This window comes from Phalangium opilio, unplaced genomic scaffold (assembly GCF_054372755.1).
Source record: "Phalangium opilio isolate 3A_F unplaced genomic scaffold, DU_Popi_V2 ptg000094l_1, whole genome shotgun sequence".
Taxonomy (NCBI): domain Eukaryota; kingdom Metazoa; phylum Arthropoda; class Arachnida; order Opiliones; family Phalangiidae; genus Phalangium; species Phalangium opilio.
Window position 1 is genome coordinate 5,254,412 of NW_028324199.1, and position 11,629 is coordinate 5,266,040.

Consider the following 11,629-nt stretch of genomic DNA (forward strand, 5'->3'; position numbering starts at 1 on the left):
AGGGGAGGTCCAATAAAATGTCAAGCAATAACTAAAACTAAAAGTGACTGTCTTTTTTGTAAAAAATAGTTCAATAAAGCACACGAACATTCTTCAATTTGAAACTCGAAGGAAGTCTTGTTATTTGAAAAAATATTATAGATATTTTTCAACTTTTAACTAGTTATTAATAAAGATATTAAATGTTATCCAAAATATCTATAAACAGGCTCGTTTTCTTTCCTTCACAATAAATTTCTTTAAACACAAAATGGCCTAATATCCCAATACCTCCCTTAGTTAGTGTTTTTGCCATGAAAAATAAACGAAAGGAGTAGCAGACCAACAGCGCAGAGACCAACTTCAAGATTTTACCGTTCGGGCTCGTTTCTGCTGTTAGCTGTTATTTTCAGTTATGATCATTGTTACCGGTTTCATTTTTGTCATTTAATTTTTAGATTTTTCCATCGGTAGCTTTGAACGTCAGTTGTGAAAAACGCCTTTCCCCATGCTTTGGTTGCGGTCGGCTTTAATATTAAGCCTCACCAGAGCTAGATTTAATTTTAGAAGTAGGAATAGAGAACGGTTAGTGTTTAATTCAGTCCGACTCATGGCCCAGTATAGTGCCCCTCCCTCCAACACGTAATGAAATTTTAAAAATTTCAGATTGGCTCACTTAAACTAGGTTCTTATGATATTGCTGACTGGTACGGCGAAAAATACGTAATTCCTTTTTACCTCTGTCGCTATGACCCGCCTCTTCTTTCATATCCCACCGTCCCGAGAAAGGGGGTCCGGGACTTGGACGCACGCCCAGATTACTCTGTTACCTATTCCTACTTCTAAAATAAAATCTTTCAATGGCCTGAAATTTGCACTAAACGCGGGAGGCTATATGCAACCCCAGGCTCCGTTTAGTGAAGCTCAATCGCGTAGCGAACGCTGCTTGCATAGAAGCCATCTCCTCTGAAGTTGTTTCTTATATGGAATAGTCGAATATGTCTATTTGAAGGAATGTCGTGAAGCGCAAATGCCATCATGAATGAGATTTTCACTAGGCTGCAATGAGTCGGGCTGAAGACCTAAACGTAATTCTAGGAAACCATGAGTTAATAATATGTTAGCTCCCTATAAGTTACTCAGGCAATTCTTTTTTATACTCCAGCGTTTTCTCCCGCGCCGACGGCTTCCCAATTATATGCGACGCTCTGCGGCTGCCACGGGAACGAAAATCTTATTTACTCTTCTTTCCGGTTTTTCCCCTCGAAGCGCGTGTAGTGGCAGCCAGGGCCGGAAATAAGCACAGGACACTGGACATTGTCCAATAAAATTTTAAAATGTCCTATATTTTTTTTTAATAACTAATGGGGTCACAGGACGGTTGACCAGTAAATTTTTCCAAAGTTTTTACTGCTTGACTATGAAGGCGCCACACAATTTTTTCGCACTGCAGTGGAAAATGTCCTATAAATTTTCCTGTCAAAGGGGGCATCACTGGACACAAGTCCTATTAGAAATTTTTCTTATTTCCGGCCCTGGTGGCAGCTAGCCAATGATATCGGAGCTATTTAAGCAGCCGAATATTTCGCTCAGTTGCCTCGGTTAAGAAAACAGTTAAGAGATCAGAGGATTGCATTTAGCTGTTGTATGATTTTCTCGTTTCAAATCACAATAACAACTCTTATCTTTAGCATTCTTTATCAATATCGGCAAATTGCATTGAGTTCCTGCATTTTTTTGTCTCAGTACTGACACAAACGTCATGATTTAATGTTAAATTGTTAAAACATAAACATTCACGATTAAAACACTCCCTTGGTGAAAAAGCAGCCGACGACTCGAGGTCGAGGAGCCGTGCGAGCGGGATATTTTTTTCGACAAGAGAGAGAGCAACTTTCGGATTTTTTCCCGCGCGGGCGAAATGGGAAGAAATCGCTGGAAACATTACGCCTATTGAGCCTGAGTAACTTATAGGGAGCTAACATATTAGTAACTCATGGTAATAGTCATTGCGAATGAGCTATAGAATTTGGGGATGGATTTTAAGTTTAGCCTTTTGACGTGACAGTCAACGGAGTCGTTTTATTGGCGTTAATATGAAACATTATGCTTTAGGTTTTTAGGATACGTAAGATGATAAACTAAAGTATGAATGTTCCTACTGTTTCAATGCTGACTGCCAATCTGTTCGAAAAATACGTTAACTTGTGGAATTTGACCCATCGCATTTCATGCACAAAATGTACACTTTCCTAGTCGCGAAGTAAAAGACTAGTGCTTCGGCAGTTTCTAAAATCCATAATGTTTTTGAAAAGTATAAAATTTTTAAATCAAATTATTTCACAATAAAACATTTAACGCAGTGGAATTTGATCTTTGTCAAAACACTGAGTGTGTTTCAGAAATTTTAAGCCCCTATGAAGAGCAAAATACTGGGCAACATGTTTTGGACAGATAGTCGTGCTCACGTGGGAATCAAGCGGTCCCTTTTTTGGGTATCACAAACACATGGCCTTAAGTTCATGCACTCAAAACTTCTTGTATGAGAAAAATTTCAACCTTTAACCATCTATGTAAATAAAGTTTAGAAATTCTTACTCGACGCCTTCCAGTTGTTCTTTAAATAATGTTGATAAGTGTTCTTTTATCTTTTCTTCTGTCCAATCCTTTTCGAACGATACGCAGTCCTTTACAAAATGTTTCCTGTGAAGAAGTGTTTTTAGGTAGCCTCGCGGTACTTTACACGCTGGTTCTGGTAAGAGGACAACTTCGTTTACAAATGATTGGTATTTTGCGGCTGTCTTCATTCTGTCAAATATGAAAACCATTTAACATCCAATACTAAAATATACTTTCCTTCAAAACAATGCTTTTTGAGCAGTGAATGCTGATTTTTTAGGTTTATAGCTCGAAGAAGTAAATTTCTATTCTATTCCATAAGTTATAAATATAATTTGCTTGACCTTAGGTGATTCTTCAAAAAATATAGCCTTTAAATTTCATTTTTATGACGTATTTTCCATAGTTTTGAGCCATCCAATCGCTGAGAAAAAGAGCTATTGGATTCTTCAGCTAAAATACCAATTCCGTTTTCCATGGACCGTTAGTAATTTCACATCATATATCAATATTTGAGATCTTGCGTCAAATTAATGCATTTTTAAGATCGCTTCTATCAAACTACGTGCAAAACGGCATTAGTATTATTTTAAAACCATCCCATCCTGTTTTAAGATCGATGACGCACGATTTTGTTCACGTGTAAAATTATATTAACTAAACGCTATTTCCATAGACCACTGGCCCATATGTTCACGGGGCCAAGGTGCTCGCACTATATAAGCAGTTCATAGAATTCGGTATAAAATAGTCAGGCTATCGGCAGAAAATTCTAAGAATTGGAAAACTAACATTTGAATCAATGGGGGAGGAACCCATGTAATCTAAAACCGGTTTTACCAGATTTTTGCAACATACAGTTAACGGCAAAACAATAAGCAAAATTGGAAGCTTTTAAAATACCTACGAAAACATCTATTTTACTAATTGAGGCTCAACAAGTTTTGAAGCAAGCGATTTCTTTACTCTTGCAAAGCGAAGCGTAATTACTGAATTCAGCATTTTGTAATTGGAAATTTTTATAACACCAAACTATCCACTTTAAAATTTTAAAATCTTAGGTCCGTAAGTCATGCTAATTTAATTTAAAGGATCCTCCGTAAAACACTCCAATTAAAACTTGAAAATGGTAGCCAGGACTGCAAAACACCATAAATTATTTTTATCACGTAATCGCCCAAAGAAGACCCCACTTAATTTTTACAGACCTTTTAGAAAAACATTGTATATTAGAATGCAGTAAAACAGACTTCCCATTAATGTTTCGAGGTACTTTATTCAAGAAGTGATATCTAGTAAATAGTTCGCAACGTCCGGGCGAGACCGGAGAGTCTTATGCAGATATTGTTCTGGAGGATGATAGTAAATGTCCATTTCCGGACCTCCAGGCTTAGGATTCTTCCTCAGCACTATCTCACGTTTCCATCCTTTACGAAAAGGATTTACAAATCGCATAGGATTGATGGGAACAGGGTAGGACAATTCCGTATCGTCTTCCTCAGATTCGGAGGAAGAACTGGAATCGTCAGGGTGAGATAGAGGAGAGGGTGGAGGGAGAGACTTCTCCCTCGAGCTCCTATCAGGAGAGGAAGGTGGAGCGGTTGGAGGGAGAGACTTCTCCCTCGAGCTCCTATCAGGAGAGGAAGGTGGAGAAAGGTCTGGCGGCATCCGATTCACTCGGAAGACCGCGGGAGGATCGGAGAATAGGGCGAATGAGTCTGGCTCAGATTCCTCAGGTAGAACAGAGACTTCTGGGAAGGACTCCGGAACTTCTTCCGACGGGGAAGAAGAGGATCCATTGGAGGATGAAGAGGAGGGTTGATTTCTCCTCGCTTCTTCACCAGACGACTCGGTCTGCGCTTCTTGATCTCTCAACAGTCGTTGTCTTCGTTCTCGCCGAGTCTCACGACGTTCGTCACCAGTACTGACTCCAGCGTCCTGAAGTATAGGTACGGATTGTGACGAGGAAGAGCGTGAAGATGAGCTCCGTGATGTTGAGGATGACTGACTTCCGTCCGGTTGGCAGACATCTTCATTCGACCAATATAGCTTTAAGTGCGCGATATTCTAGATTCCTTTGCTTTCTCCGGTTTCTGGGTCTTCTAATTTGTATCGCAATCGGTCTAGTTTCTTTGAGATCTTGTAGGGACCATCCCATTTGGGACATAGCTTAGCGGCGATATTGGTTGCCGCTTGAGACAAGGGATGCGTCTCCAGACAAGCGCGGTGATGTTCTTCATCGGGTATTGTTCGACAAATTTGGTGGCATAGTCCGTGAATACCAGGAGGTATTTATGATGGTGACAGCTTCTTGGTAGAGGTCCCATTATGTCCACCCCCAGCAATTCAAATGGCTGAGAAATGGCCGTAGGCTGCATGAGACCTGGACGTTTTCTATTGCGGGCCTTGTGCATTTGGCACAAAGGACATCCGCGGACGTACTAGATAACGTCCTGCCGGAACGATGGCCACCAGTACCTGGCTCGTACTTTGTCGAAGGTACGATCTCGACCTCGATGTCCAGATAGAGGGTGGTCATGGAATAAGCGGATGGCGTCCCGCCGGAACCGCTGTGGCAAATAGATCTTTGCTGGTTGTCTACCATAGGCCTTTCGATACAAGACATCGTTCTACAGTTCGTAGTACCGATGTCTTTGTGGATTATCTCCTGATAACTGGACTATGATGTCCTTGGTGGCTTGTTCATCTTGTTGGGCATTCCGCACTTCTTCCAGCGTGAAAGAGTGGTACAATGCGTGATTGGCGGGAGGAGCTAATCCGCTACTGGTTGAGGACGAGGTCGACGTCATTGACGAGAATTCCGCTGGACTGGAATCTTCTGACGAGGACGGTGAAGTCCTGTCTTCCAATGACATGGCTAATAGAGAGACAGGTGCTCTTGATAATGCGTCCGCAACCTTGTTCTCAACTCCCTTCTTGTGTATGATCTTGAAGTCATACGTCTGTAGGTACATTGCCCAACGAACAAGTCGAGAATTTTGTTCTTTTAAAGTGAACAACCACTGGAGTGCTTTGTGATCGGTGATCACAGTGAACGGTATGTTCTCCAAGTATGGCCGGAACTTTCCAACTCCCCAATAGATTGCAAGACATTCCTTTTCCGTCGTGGTATATCTTCTCTGGGCCTCGGTCAGCTGTTTACTGCCATAGGCTATAGGTACCTCGACGTCATCTTGGATTTGCGACAGGAAAGCTCCAAGTCCGGCGTCGCTAGCATCCGTTGTTAGGATAAACGGCAACTTAGGGTTGTAAGCCGCTAAAGGAGGCGCCATGCAGATCGCATCCTTGATGGCCTGGAACGCTTTCTGCTGTTCTTCTTCCCACTGGAACGGAAAGTCTTTCTTCTTGAGTTGGTTTAACGGGGCAACGATCTTTGAATACTGCGGGATGAATCGTGAGTGCCATCCCGCCATGCCCAGAAATCTTTGGATTTCTTTCACGTTCTTGGGGACGGGAAAGTCTACTATCGCCTTAGTCTTGGAGGGATCAATATGAATCCCTCGTTCATTAACTATATGGCCTAACACGGTCGCTTCGCTTTGCGCAAAGCGACATTTCTTCGTCTGAAGCGTAAGTCCTGCTTCAGACAGTCGGTGAAAGCCATATTCCTAGGCTTGCAAATGGTCTGCCCAAGTACTGGATGGAATGACGATGTCGTCCAGATAGACACAGATGGAAAAGTGATGTCCATCCCTGAAGACTTCATCGATGAGTCGTTGGAACGACGACGGCGCATTGCATAGACCGAACGGAAGTACTTCGAACTCGTACTTTCCCGCGTGCGTGATGAAAGCAGTCTTCGCTTTCGCCTGCGGATGGAGATCTATCTGCCAATAGCCGCTCTTCAAGTCCAGTGCTGTGATGAACTTTGGGGCACCCATTTTCCCTAATAGTTCCTCTATTCTCGGAAGCGGATACGGATCTTTCACGGTTGCTTTATTTAAAGCGCGATATTCGACGCAGAAACGTATCTTTCCGCACTTCTGGTGGACAAGTACCACCGGCGACGCGTAAGGACTAACGGATGGCTTCACGATACCGTCGCGGATCATTTCGTGAAGATGGCCCTCAATTATCCGTTTTTTCTCGTCGCTAACACGATACGCGCGTTGACTAACGGGAACATCGGTGGTAGTATGTATCTCGTGATAAACTAAGTTCGTACGTCCCGCTTTTTCCGAAAATAGTTTTGGAAATCGTAATTGTAAAGTTTTTAAGTCTTCCTTCTGTTTAGGACTCGGTGTTGGCGACGCGACAGCTTGTTCAATATCCTCGATAATCTGAGGTGTAGGAGTTTTTAACGCCGGGAGATTTAACACAAATGGAAACGTTGTTCCGTCAATCTGACACGTTTTTGTACCAAAGTCCAGAATAGCCCGATGTTTATAAAGGAAATTCTTTCCCAAAATAAAATCGTTTGGCAATGAGGGAACTACGTGAAACTCTTGCGTTAGTTCCAACTGTCCTAAGCGGAAGTCTATTCGCGCGCGTCCCTTCGTGAAGGTATAACGTCCATCGCCTAACACTATACACTGAGTCTCTTCTTCTTCCGGAAGTACTAAGTCTGGTTTCAAAGTTCTGACTAAATTACGCCACTGATATAAGCTGATAAAACAAGCATCAGCGCCTGAATCTAGTCTGGTCGCGAAAGTCCCATGCGAATACACGGCATCTATGGCCACGGGAGGATCAACCTCACAGCGACGCACATAGAGCCGACTTCCATAGGGGGCTTTACTTTCTTCGCGCGGCGGGAAGACGTTCCCCTTTTGGTCTTCCCGCTTTCGCGTTTCCCGAAGCGTGCTGCGGCGCGACTTCTTGTTTGCTCGGACAGGCGGTAGCAAAATGCCCTAAGCATCCGCACTTAATTCTATGTGACTTAAGTCGTTTTGCTCTGTCTGAGCCGGTGTAGGTCTATTGGTATTTCTTGCGGTTGGTGTCGCAACCTTTGATGTCGCACCTCCCCCGGCGGTTTTGTTAAAACCGCGGCGGTGGGAGAATTTCTTCTCCCACTGGATTTACGCGGGGTAGACTTTGCACTGTCTCTAGGATACAATGTGCTAGAAGGGGTCGCCCGTAAAATTTCTTCTGTTACGCGGCCCTTTTCTATGAAGCTGCGCATTGTCCTTATGCTGTCGTGAAAGACACGGATGCGTATTTCGGGGAGGATATTTCGCTTGCAAATACCGACCAGTTCAGAGTCAGTATACGGAACGCGTAGGTTCTGATTTATCGCGGTGATACTCGCGATGTACTCGTCAAAAGACACACTGTCGGATTGTTTAAATTGCGCTATTTCTAGGCGGAGGGATTCCTCCGCTCTACCCGAAAAGAAATAGTCTCTAAACGCGCCTTTTACTGTACGCCACGTTAGTGTCTGATTAGGCCTATTCAAGTCTCTAAACCAGATTAATGCACGACCCCTTAATATTTGGGGTAGAAGCGCGATAATGTCATCTCCTGTCATGCTGTGATAATCAGCGAATTCCGTCAAAGTCCGAAGGAATTCCGGCGCGCTTTCACCTTCGACACCACTAAATATTAAGTGAGGGGGCGGTTTTGGCCTACTTTTGGCGGCTGGTCTAGTGCCTACATTTGCTAACGTAGTTGCTAGAGTTTGAATAGTTTGTAGCCAAATATTTGACGCTGCACCCTGCGGTGGCGGCGGCGGAGGTGGGATTCCTCCAGCCGCTTGTCCTTGCGAAGGACTAGTACCGAGGCTTGGAGGGGGAGTGATCCCTCTCGGGGGAGTGTGGGATCCCGGTAACTGCGCGTTAATCGCGGCGATTAAAGCATGCGGATCGGCAGGATTCATGACGCGACAGTTAATTAGTCAAGCAATGGCACAAGTAATTGTCACAAGTACGCGTGAAAGCACAATTGGTAATTGTCAGTCGTAACGAGTCCTGGCAAGCTCGCCACTTTATGTAACCGTAAAATTTAAATGTAGGAAAGGGGCCTAATTTCACGGCGCATAAAGATAATTAAATGAAAACTAGCAATTTAGAAATTCCCAGGTCACCCGTTTAAAGGTCTTATTGACCCTGACTTTATATTTACCAAATAGTCCATCGTTGCAGGAAGAATAACGCAGATGTATATCAAAAATTACTTGAATTTATTATAACAATAAACACGTTTATGCTTGTCGCGTTACAAAATTTGACTGCCTTTTAGTAGGCGGCGGCGGAGGTTTTTATCCCCGCCAACATTTACTTTTTATCTTTTACAAGAGCTAGTGGCGCTTAAGGCGCCACTTGTGAGAAAAATTGTAACTAAGAAAATAGAGGAAGCAGACGACTTCGGAGGAACGTGAAGGTCGTCGTTACAAAGTATAATTTGTTCAGTTTTAAAGGATTAAAGATTAGGATTTATAGGAAAATATCAGAATAAATTTCTCAGCCGAAAAAAAAACCCCAAGGGCTTTTACCTACCAAAAAATCCACTCAATGAAACCCATCACTAAAATTCTTCAATTTTCATGAATTTAAATGCTGCTGCTAAAATAATTTATTTTTAAAGACAGTTTAAGATATTTAATTTTTCAAAATTAAAAGTATTTATTTAATAATTAATATATATTTTATTTTTTATGAGAAATTTTAAGATTTTTTTTACTAAGCAGTGAGTTTTTATTGACAAATACTACAACTCACGCAACTGATAAATATAAAAAAATCGCAATGAATCCGCTGGGCTGAGCTGGGTTTTTTAATTAAACCCGGTATTTTATAATTATTACAGCCGATTAGTAATTGAAAATATGTCCAAGATGTTTCTCCTCTTTGCTGTATTCATTATTGCTACCCTCGTGCAGTTGATCTACTCAGAAGGGGGATGTAAGTAGAAAACCAATCCAAAATTCGGTGCTGGAAAAGCGTTACACTAGTCTGAATTTAGTTTGTTTAGATAGCTTTAGATATTTTCTCTAGGCCTAGTACTCATTTTGATTAGAGTTTCTATAAACCTAGTAACAGGTCAAAAATGACGCCATAGTAATATTTTAATTGACAATATTAAGAATTTGATGTAGGTTATAAGTGAAATGCATTTTGGTCAAGGGGAAAAATCCGAAAAACTATATTATAATATTAAAATTGAAAACTTCTCCTGACCCTTCAGTGTATGTATATATTTGTATCTGGTTGTAAGTTGGGTCATCTCGAATATTACCTTATCGAGTTAGAAAACATGAATACTGTACTAAATTAGCACATACGAAACTAACACGCCCTAACCACACCTAGCTGATACGTAAATGGTTTTACGTGCCTTGTTTTATATGGCTCCCTGATACATTCACGTAGTAGAAGAAACTGTTCATTTCGAGATTTTGGTTAATTTTATGCCTAGTTAATAACATTTTCCGTTTTATCTTTGAACATTTTGTTGTTTTGCATAGCCGGTAAGATTTTTCAGTTTATTTTGATTTTTAGCCACATCGTATGATGAACATCTACGATGTGGGTCTTAGTTTGACCTGGCCTGTTGGTGGTGGTGGTGGTGGCGGCGTCGTGAAAGAGAACTGCCTTAGACAGTATAAAATTTTTCGATCGTCATTATAGGGAGAGTGAATGGGAGAGAATTGTGGTGAGGTGATATTTTTCGTTCGTGTATTTTAAATGGAATGAAATTATGATGATACACATGATGGGCAAAGGAATGCAAAACAATTGGACGGGTGTGCCAAGTGGGCACTATAGAGGGTATCTGCGATTTGTAGGCAGGTAGTATGGCACCAAGTGTTACATATACCACATGGTAAGGCCTTTTGATTCCGTCGAACTGTACGGCTGCAAGAGTTGCATACGCGCGATTCCGGTTGAGTGCTTGACTGACTAGTGGTAGCAGTGGTGTGGGATGTAAGTAGGTCAAGACGTGGCGTGGAGGGTGCAACAGAGTCATTTACAGCGAGGATCTTGTTATTCATAGTATTAGCTGGCTTTAGAGGGGATGTAGATACCGAGGTAGTAGAAAGGTCAAAAGCACGAGGCGGCGTTGAAGCTTGTATATTAAGGATCCGAGTTTTGAGGGCAGTGATGTCAGTAATAATGTTAAAGCGAGGGTCTTGACTTGTGGATGGAGGCTGAGACTGAGAAAGGTGACTACCGCCAGGATCTTTGAGGATTCGAGAACGACTTCATGTCAATATGTCAAACTCCGGTCGAGAACAAACCGGTGAAACCGCATCATCAAGGAAGGACGCATCCGGGAGGGATAGGGAGCGTCGTGCCCGAGGCATTGAAAATGAGTAAATTATACGTATTTACAAAAAAAAAGCTAAGCCTTGGACTTCAAAAATTCAAAGTTTGAAAACTGCATTAAAATTCAATTCAGGTACGACGTGAGCCACTCGAGAGCCTTTCCCTGTATTCCACATCCTTGTAACTGCAGCAATAAGGTCTCATGTCGCACAGTATCGAATGCTTTTGAGAGATCGACGAATAGTACAATGACATATTCTTTTTTTCGAGCCTGCCGATTATATTTTCGTACAGGTCCAATATTGAGTGTATAGTTGAGTGACCTGTTCGGAACCCTGACTGCTTGCTATATTACAGTTCATTCTTATTAAGGTATTCATTTAGTTGCTTGTTGATAATTTTTTCTGCAATACCACTAATGATGTCAAGTACTGATAGTGGTCGGTATGTCTCGGGATTTTTAGTATCGCCTCCTTTATGGGTTGGGACTATTCTTGCCAGCTTCAATGGCTCCGGGAATATGCCATTCTCTATTGTCTCATTGATTATCTTTGCTATATATTTAGCCGTCAAGATTCCCGTGTTCTTAATGATTGAAGGTGGAAGATGCTCGGGTCCTTCTCCACGATTGTTCTTTATTCCATTTATAAGACGTAGGACTTCTTTCTCAGTCGTAGTTTGATATGAGTTTACAGTGCTAGTCTGATCGTACAGGTCAGGAGTTGGTATTTTTACTATCCCATTTTGCCTTGTTTGGGCTCCTATGATTTCATCTACAGTTTGGAGGAAGTGAGTGTTCATTACTT